The 6,855-nt window shown below is 45.4% G+C and overlaps 1 pseudogene; it reads right to left on the bottom strand.

The window, feature by feature from the left end:
• Nucleotides 1-927: 927 nt before the first annotated feature.
• Nucleotides 928-2,739, bottom strand: LOC149157233 (18S ribosomal RNA; annotated as a pseudogene).
• Between the last annotated feature and the right edge of the window lie 4,116 nt (nucleotides 2,740-6,855).

Genomic DNA, 6,855 nt, shown 5'->3' with positions numbered 1-6,855 from the left:
CTCGCCCAAACTGGATCAGCGCGGGTTCATAGTTGCACTGGGGCGCTGACATTGCTACTGAATAATAGAGAAAGTCACATCAGCGCGATTAGATATAAATAACAGATGCGTTGTCTCATGAAATTCGACCAGCGCGGGAATCACGTGTACTTCCACGCTGGAAGCGCATTCAGTCTGTTATGGAGTGCCAATCAGTGCGTTTATTTTGACAACAGTCGCGATGATAGTAAAACGTTGGCAAAGTGGGTCATTTGGCAACATTAGAGAGCATGAGCATGATTAATTTGAGCTCATGACAGAGTAGGAAGACTGACAGAGAGACAGTGACAAATTACTGTGTAACAACTAGGGTGGCCAGCCCAAAAGGTTGAACCACTCTTTGTGCATCCCGTACTGACCCCACCCCGATAATTTCCCCTCACGGAAGGTTTGAGCTACCAGGCGCGTGCGCAACCACTCCCTCGACCCAACCACCAGCAAAAAAGCTCACCCAAGCAACACATCAACCACCGTCACCTTTTCGAGAGAAACAATTATGGAAGCCTACACCCTTGGCCCATGCCTTCTAATGAACAAAAGATCGAGTACCATCGCTATGAATGAGTCTAAATTTATCCACCGCATTTCCAAAGAACCTCAACTGCAGCAACCATGCCCAGCTGAACAGATCGTCAAAAAGGCTCCCAATAAACAAGCTTCCAAACCCCCTACAAAAACACATTGGGAGCAAGAGAAACAAAGGATGGGTGGGACAAGCACAAGCATGGCTTGCAAGCACACACACGAAAAAAAAAGTGTTACCTCAAGACAAGCAACCAATAATGTTCCCACCAAACACGAAACCCACTCCCCTAGAGACACAACATGCAGTCCCACATTACAATCAAAACCCAACCAACCCGAACCAAAAAAGAAAACCCCTACTATTAATGGTCCTACTGCAGGTTCACCGACGGTAACATTGTTATGACTTCTCTTTCCTCTAAATGATAAGGTTCAATAAACTTCTCACGATGTAGATGGTGGTGAACCACCATCGTCGACGCAATCTGAACACTTCACTAGATCATTCAATTCGTAGGGCCGATGGGTGATGTGTACAAATGGCATGGACGTAGTCAACATGAGTTGATGACATGCGCTTACTTGGAATTCCTTGTTGAAGACCAATAATTGCAATGGTCTATCCCCATCACGATGTAGTTTGAGAAGATTTCCCGATCCTCTCAAACCAGGAAGAAAAACTCATTGGCTGCATCAGTGTAGCGCGTTTGCAGCCCGGAACATCTAAGGGCATCACAGACCTATTATTGCCTCAAACTTCCATGGCCTAAACGGCCATAGTCCCTCTAAGAATCTGGCCGCTAAGGGGAACCTCCAAGTAGCTATTTAGCAGGATGAGGTATCATTCGTTATCAGAATTAACCAGACAAATCACTCCACCAACTAGGAACGACCATGCACCACCACCCATAGAATCAAGAAAGAGCTCTCAATCTGTCAATCCTTACTATGTATGGACCTGGTAAGTTTCCCTGTGTTAAGTCAAATTAAGCCGCAAGCTCCACTCCTGGTGGTGGCCTTCCATCAATTCCTTTAAGTTTCAGCCTTGCGACCATACTCCCCCTGAAACCAAAACACTCTAATTTCTTAGAAGGCGTTGGCGGAGTCCTTAGAGAAACATCCGCTAATCCCTAGTCGGCATCATTTATGGTTGAGACTAGGATGATATCTGATTGTCTTCAAGCCCCCAACTTTCATTCTTGATTAATGAAAGCATCCTTGGAAAATTCTTTCGTGGTGGTCTGTCTTTCATAAATCCAAGAATTTCACCTCTGATAATGAAATACGAATGCCCCCGATAGTCCCTATTAATCATTACTCCAGTCCCAAAGGCCAACACAATAGGACCAGATTCCTATCACGTTATTCCATGCTAATGTATTCAGAGCATAAGTTTTCTTTGAGCACTCTAAATTTTTCAAAGTAATAGTGCCAGAGCGGTGACCCAGCCAATTAAGGCCAAGAGAATGCCGCTGATAAAAGGGACAGAAGGGTAGGTGCACACCGAGTAGGCGAACCGACCTTTACGACCCAAGATCCAACTACGAGCTTTCTAACTGCAACAACTTAAATATACGCTATTGGAGGTAGAATTACCACGGCTGCTAGCACCAAACTTTCCCTCCAATGGATCCTCATTAAGGGATTTAGATTGTACTCATTACAATTACTAGACTCGATGAGATTAGTATTGTTATTTGTTGTCACTACCTCCCATGTCAGGATTGGGTAATTTGCATGTCTGCTACCTTCCTTGGATGTGGTTGCCATTTCTCAGGCTCCATCTTCGGAATCGAACCCTAATTCTTCGTCACCCGTCACCACCATGGTAGGCCTCTATCCTACCATCAAAAGTTGATAGGGCATAAATTCGAATGAAGCATCACCAGCATAAGGGTTGTTCGATCCATCGAGTTATCATGATTCACCGGAGAAGCGAGCAAGCCCCCACCGGCCTTTTATCTAAAAAATGCATCGCTTCCAAAGAGTCGAGACTTGGTGCATGTATTAGCTCTAGAATTACTACAGTTATCCAAGTAGTATGGTACCATCAAAAAAACTATAACTGATTTAATGAGCCATCCACAGTTTCACAGTCTGAATTAGTTCATACTTAGACATGCATGGCTTAATCTTTGAGACAAGCATATGACTACTGGTAGGATCAACCAGGTAGCACCCTCCCACCTCAAAGGGCATTCCGGGTGGTCTCTTACAAAGATTCAACCTAAACACCCATCAAGTCAAAGAGATATCAAAATATCATGTAAAACTTTTAAGCGTTGGACCTCTTGCATCCCAAGAAGGAAACACACGCAACATGCCAAGGACATGTAAAAAAAATGGGTAGACCTACCGAGCCACAATGCACCAAGGCCACTTCGGAGTTTGCAACCACACCCCAACCAACAAAAAAATGATCGATCACTCACCCACTCCCTTATAAATGCCTCCAAAAGCCTCCACGACCTACACCGAGGCTAGCTAGGAGTCCACCCAGACAGCAGCAATAGTGGACCTCGATCTCCTTATCACCTATGGTAGCCTCGATGCAAAGGAAATAAATGGAGAACAACTAACCACGTAACCTCTATATTATAAATGAGCCCCAACTCTCCCCTTCCTACAATGAGGCCACCTAGGAATCCACATGGACAACATCAATGATGGACCTCGATCTCAAGATCGCCTATGGAAGCCTCGATGTGAACAAAAAAGAACAAAATAAAAAGAGGATGACCGACTGCAAATCCTATCATATAGAATTCATACAAACCTCCCCGCCCTGCACCGATGCCACCTAGGAGTCCACCCAGATAGCAGCAACAATGGACCTCAATTGGATGATCACCTGCGGTAGCCTCGACACAAAGGCAAGAGAAGGAAATAATACAAGACAAACTGAGCCCACAACCTCCCTTAGAAATTCCCCCCAACCCTCCTCTCCCCACACAGAAGCCACCTAGGAGTTCACCCAGACAGCAGCAACGATGGACCTCGATTGCATGATCACCTGCGGTAGCCACAATGTAAAGGAAACGGAAGGAAATAAAGCAAGACCAACCGAGTCCACAAACTCTCTTAGAAATGACCCCCAAACCTCCCCACCCCACACCGAGGACACCTAGGAGTCCACCTAGACAGCAACAATGGTGGACCTCGATCACTTGACCACTTGTGACAACCATGATGCGAAGGCAAATGAAGCAAATAAATGCAAATCAAGAGGCTCACTACACAATACAAGAACATATCCAAACAGGACGAGGGATCGGGCAGCTCTGCACCCCACACACCCTACGTATAGGCAACCTAGGAGATTTCTCACAGCTTTACCAACCAGACAATGAATAATTCTCACCTATGGCCACCTCCACAAAGAGGAGGGAGGTCGAAGTGTTCCACCTCGAAAAGGCCAACCACTCGATCAGACATATGGGCCAACACATCTATCAAAACCTCAAAGCCAATGCAACCATGGACGATGTGCACTTTGAAAGGAATTCCAACACTTAACTTTACAATAAGGAGAACAACACCTCACATCGCCCGACAGAAAAAGCAAGCAAGAGGAATGGTAGCCGGTTTACAACCAAAACCCTTCCATATTCCTCTTAAATGTATGCATATCAACCGACAATGGCAACATAGAAAGAGTACAAGCACAAGAAACCGACACCATAAACAACCGAACAATGAAGAGGCTAGCTGTCGCAGGGAGCCACACCACAACAACCCATACAACTCTGAGAACTTAGAGTAGAAGGGGAATTGTTCTCATATGCCTCCTACGACTAGCATGGCCAACGTTACCACTCATGTGCTACCGAGTGGGTATGGAGAGAAAATGAAAATCGGCCACCCTACAAATGACCCAAGGCCATTCTTGAGGCAAACGTGAAAAACCAACTCAATTACCAACCCACCTTTCACATGAAAAGAAAAACCCTCCCAACCAAATAGGGAGGAGGTGAACAATATAACGAGGAGCCAATTTTAATGAAGCCACACATGGCTACCCAACCCAATCAAAATTTTATATTCACAACAACCGAGGGGCACAATAGCGACATAAGCACGACGGAGTTTTGGGGTTTCCATCTGGGACCACAACAACGAAGGCTCAAAGGAGCGCCTAGCAAACTTTTAACATTTTTATCGTTTGGATGGGAAAGAGGGATGGGGACAAGCATGGCCAACATTACCACTCATGTGCTACCGAGTGGGGATGGAGAGAAGATGAAAATCAGCCACCCTACAAATGACCCAAGGCCATCATTCAGGCAAACCCAAAAAAACAACTCAATTACCAACCCACCTTTCACACGGAAAGAAAACCTATCACTTGTATTATTTGGATGGGCACGAGGGACCACAATGAGCCAAGGAGCCACACCACAACAACCCATACAACTACAAGAACTTAGAGAGAAGAAGGGGAATTGTTCACATATGCCTCCCAGGATGAGCATGGACAACATTACCACTCATGTGCTATCGAGTGGGGATGGAGAGAAGATGAAAATCGGCCACAGTACAAATGACCCAAGGCCATCGTTTAGGCAAACCTGAAAACACAACTCAATTACCAACCCATGTTTGACACAAAAAGAAAACCTGTCACTTGTATAATTTGGATGGGCACGAGGGGACCAGGACGAGCCAGGGAGCCACAACACAAAAACCCATACAACTCCAAGAACTTAGATATTAGAAGGGGAATTGTTCACATATGCCTCCTGGGATGAGCATGCCCAACATTACCGCTCATGTGCTGCCAAGTGGGGATGGAGAGAAGATGAAAATCGGCCACCCTACAAATGACCCAAGGCCATTATTCAGGAAAACCCAAAAAAACAACTCGATTACCAACCCACCTTTCACACGAAAGGAAAACTTGTCACTTGTATGATTTGGATGGGCACAAGGGGAGCAAGATGAGCCAGGGAGCCACACCACAACAACCCATACAACTCCAAGAATTTAGAGAGCAGAAGGGGAATTGTTCACATATGCCTCTCGAGACGAGCATGGCCAACATCACCCCTCATGTGCTACTGAGTGGGAATGGAGAGAAGATGAAAATTGGCCACCCTACAAATGACCCAAGGCCATCATTCATCCAAGCCCAAAAAAGAAACTCAATTACCAACCCACCTTTCACACGAAAAGGAAACTTGTCACTTGTATCATTTGGATGGGCACGAGGTGTTACACAGCAATTTGTCACCATCCCTGCTACCCCTCTCCCGTGTCTTGGAGGACTGATTACGGGACCTATGAGAAGTGACATGGCCTACAAACACTTGCATTTCATTCCTCTGAAGATGAGCTTTATTTTCCCTAAAGACATCTCCTACTGAAAAACCCTAAAAGTAGCCCTCTTTCCATTGGCACGGTTACATAGTGCAGCCCTCGCGCCAATGGGGGAAGTCTTCCAAAGAGGGCACGCCAGTTGGCGCTCTGTCACAGACACTCGCACCAACCTCTCATGGAACCTTCCTTGATGATATGGCCAATCCCAACTCCCCTTCCTCCATCTATAAAAGCTTGTCCATTTTCCTTGGCAAGCTAGTTCTCGAGTTTTTGGAGTTAGATAGTCAGAGAGTTGGATAGTTTTTAGTTCCAGAGATTCAAAATTCCAAATTCCCAAGAGCTTCATGCTGCAAGAGCCTTCTTGATTCCCTTAAGGCCAAATCCAACCAAGGAGATTTTTTTCCAAGATCCAAAGAGAGAGAGGCTTGTCCTTATTCCCGAAAGGCTTTGCGAGACATGTGCTGCTAACCCGCCAAAGGAGAATCTAGCGTCAGAACTTTGGTTGTATTCTTCTTCGATTGATTATTAATGAACGAATATTGGTTATGGTTTGACTCTTGTTATTATTTGTGATGATGATGAGTTATGTCCTTTCTGACTGACATATAGTTGCATATACTAGATTTTATGCTTGTGTTTCTGTCGTTCTTTCCATGTGCAGGTGTCTATTCTCGGAGATCGTGGGGATTGTGATCTGTCGGAGCAAAAGGAATGGGAGCACCACCTCTTCTACAAGCACTAGCATTGGAATTCAGGTAGGCCTTCATCACTGGTCTATTAATTTGCAATTAGGAACTTGCACTGTAGCGTTGTATGATTGTTGCTAGACCCGGTCTGGGCTAGTAGGGATCGCCTCTGTTCGCAGAGGGGATTTACCTCCTCAACAATTTGGCGACCATACTGGGGAGCTTGTCTTGCTTTTTGTTTGTTTCTTGGTTTTTACCTGCTTGGTTAGCCTTCTGGGTTGAGTTCTTT

Source organism: Pinus tabuliformis, chromosome 5_2, assembly GCF_031772625.1.
Source record: "Pinus tabuliformis cultivar Carrire ecotype Pingquan chromosome 5_2, CPIR1, whole genome shotgun sequence".
NCBI lineage: Eukaryota > Viridiplantae > Streptophyta > Pinopsida > Pinales > Pinaceae > Pinus > Pinus tabuliformis.
The sequence above is the reverse complement of the archived record's forward strand: the minus strand, read 5'-3'. Positions and strand labels throughout refer to the sequence as shown.